Raw genomic sequence first — 3,227 nt, forward strand, 5'->3', positions numbered from 1 at the left:
AATGTTATAGTATGTTATAGTTATATAACATACTATATATAATATAGTTATATAGTTATATAAATGTTATAGTATCAGTTATTATCATTATACTTCCACTCCTCCTGTGCTCCACAGCTGGGAACACCAACAGAAAGACAAGGTACACTAAGGTGGTAAGGATAAGATCATATTACTATAAAGACAAAAATACAAATAACTCATGAGAAGGAGAAGACCCCCATCAACGTTCAAAACACCAGGGAAGAAATTTCTGTCATGGAACTCGATACTTGCACCCAGAACAAATTTAGGTCTTATCTATAGAGAGGTCACCTGGCCAAGTATCACGTTAGATTCAGCATAATCAAGGTGACAATAGTATCTGCCAGAGAGGAAGGCTGTTTGGGACTCACCTTTGGCCAGAGCAGATCTGCCAGCATCTCGGTCTGACTAGATACGCTTAAGATGGGTTTGGGGTTCCCACTGTTCTCCAAAACCTGTTACAAATTGAGTGTTCATAATTATAGCTCCAATACTTCGTTCCTCAACATACTCGAATTATCATCTTTGGATCACACAACCTGGTGTGCTTCTATGTGTGGACTTCATTGATACCTCCCTTAAATGACTGCTTGTTAAAGTCGTTCTGACCCCAGATATTCTTCTGATTGATAACCTGGCACCATCTACTTTCTTCACCACGCCCTTATCTTCAGTGATCATTGCATAAAGATGATTATTGAACAAGGTCATGATGTAAGGTCTAAATATGCTTAAGCCCAGAACTCATTCCTGAATCTATGCTTTTTTTCCCTTTCTTTTCAATTTACTGTAACTTTGGAGTTCATACATATGCTATATCGTTCTATAGTTTTCTCAAGTCAAACATAATTGTACAATTGCTTCCATAATTAGTCTCCAAACACACGTGTCATTCCTGGGCTTCTTGACATCATGTCCTTTTTAGCTCCCTCTAGATTGCTCCTCCCCCAAAACCCTGTAGTCTCAATGTTCATTCCCTGTAGTTCCAGTGTTCATTCCCTGTAGTTCCAATGTTCATTCCCTGTAGTCTCAATGTTCATTCCCTGTAGTCTCAATGTTTACCAAAGAACAGAGAAACAAAATGATGATGCACCTCTGAAATATACCCTGATATACAGAAGCCTATACAAAATATAACAGAATGGCATCACACGATTGCTGGAATAACAAGACACCCTAATGGGACAAAGACAAGTTAACTACAGGCAGACCTGTCTGCAGGCAAGCACTGATCACGGAGACATGTTTATGCAGGTTTTATTTGACATGAAACAGATACTGCTTGAAATGAAATGCCTTATGCAAACTGGAGCCCTAGTAATACTTTTTACTTACCTTCATATTGTGATTTTGTGTGTGTGTTCATATTGTGATTTTTTTAGGGTACTTATAAATGTGTCTACATGAATTTCTATTTTAATACTATAAGAATATAATAATAAAATAAATATACTAATATGAATTTAAAGACATGTCTTCTAAATATTTTTATACTATAAATTTGCTCAATATTACATTTCTAAGGGTAGATGATACTATTGGAGGGCATGGGAGCAGAGGTGGCAATTTTGACTGATTATGGGCAGAATCCACCCACTCTCTTGGGACTGCATTTCCCAGAAGACCTTGCGGCACTTGCTCACTTGTCTCTTCTGGGAGTATATTTACTAGCTGGTTCCATGGCTGGCTAGCTTGTCTCTAAGGGACAGAGAGTGAGTGATACAAGCTGGTGGGGTGGTTTCTGGATCCCCCAAACGATTCTCAATAAAATCCTCTGTGTGAGAAACACACATCCTATGTCTCTCAAAGTAAATCTTTGTTTTAGGAAGACAAGAATCTGAAGCTCAGGTGACATTTCTAAGGAAAGAAATATCAAATACCTACTTTAGTATATTGTGGTGCAAGTTTTATTGTGGTTTCTTTGTAAAGCATGATAAAAATATTAAGAGATTACAATTTAGTATTTATATTAAGATAAATCATACTTGTCAAATGACAGAAACTACAACTACTTTTATATTATAGTCTTGGAAATAATCTTAGAGAGCTCTCAAATTGACTTGTCAAAGACTGAAACAATATTTTCAGTTTTCTCTATTGCTGTTCTAGTAATATATCTTGGTCTTCTTTTCCTTCTTTTAGGACCTCTGCTTTATCCGGACTGTATTTGTTCTTGTTAGTTTTCTATTTGAGGCCTTCCTTTTCGGCATGCCAGGATGGCTAAGACCTTTCCAGTTAGGTCACAAGGATCAGTGAGGCCTTCCTTGGCAGACCATGGGACGGCCAGGGCCATCCTTATTGGGACTTATTGGTACCATACACCAATCTGAGCATCGAACAAGACTTACTCTTAGTAATTAATAATAAGGAACAAATCACTTCCTAGTTTTCCTGCTCTTATTTTTGTTCCTCTGTTTATTTTCCTTTTCTGAGCTTATTACTGTTATTGTTATACATTTTCTTTTGATTTGCTGCTTGAAATAGTTTATTGTATTTATGAAATAAATCCTCATGGAAAATTATGGTTTGGTTTAGCTTTCTGCAACCCGTTCCTGAGCTCTGAGGAAGCTTGCCTTCTTCTGAGCTACCCGATCTTTCTTCTGGGCAAGAGATATTTTGGGACGATTCCACCTCTTCTTTTTCATATCTCTCTTAGGCTTCTTCTAATAGACTGCATTCTCTCATATAGTGGCACGTGCTTTCATGTACATCTCCTCCATGTCAGGAGTCACGTTGTTCTTTATGTATTGAGAACATTGTTTCTTGTAAGCATCTTCACCCTCTTCCTTTAGATAGCGCATGTATTCTGCGACGTTCTGACCCAGGATGTGTTTTCGGTGCACCTCTGCATTGAATTCCTTGCTTTCTGAATCATAACCGGGGAATCGCTTAATACTATGAGGGATAGACAAGCCTCCGTCCACAGTCCCCTTCAGAGCCCCACTTTATCTCCAGTGGTAGTCCTGGCAAGGCCGGCATCCAGATAGCAGGTGAAGGCACCAGGTTGACCATCAATGCTTTCCACATTGGATTCATCTCCAGTTACCTCCACTTGGCCTTCATAGATTTTGTCCATGCCAGACCTATTAAGAAGCCTGCGGGCCAGCAGCAGGCCAGTACAATATGCTGCAGCATAATTGGTCAGTCCAACTTGCACACCATACTTGGGAAGTTCGTGAGCATAAGCTGCACAGATGATCATA

At 38.9% G+C, this 3,227-nt stretch overlaps 1 pseudogene; it reads right to left on the minus strand.

The window, feature by feature from the left end:
- Positions 1-2,496: 2,496 nt before the first annotated feature.
- LOC101659015 lies at positions 2,497-3,226 on the minus strand (annotated as a pseudogene).
- Between the last annotated feature and the right edge of the window lies 1 nt (position 3,227).

This window comes from Echinops telfairi, unplaced genomic scaffold (assembly GCF_000313985.2).
Source record: "Echinops telfairi isolate 266 unplaced genomic scaffold, ASM31398v2 ScPeMD7_7401;HRSCAF=8416, whole genome shotgun sequence".
In the NCBI taxonomy this organism is placed as follows: domain Eukaryota; kingdom Metazoa; phylum Chordata; class Mammalia; order Afrosoricida; family Tenrecidae; genus Echinops; species Echinops telfairi.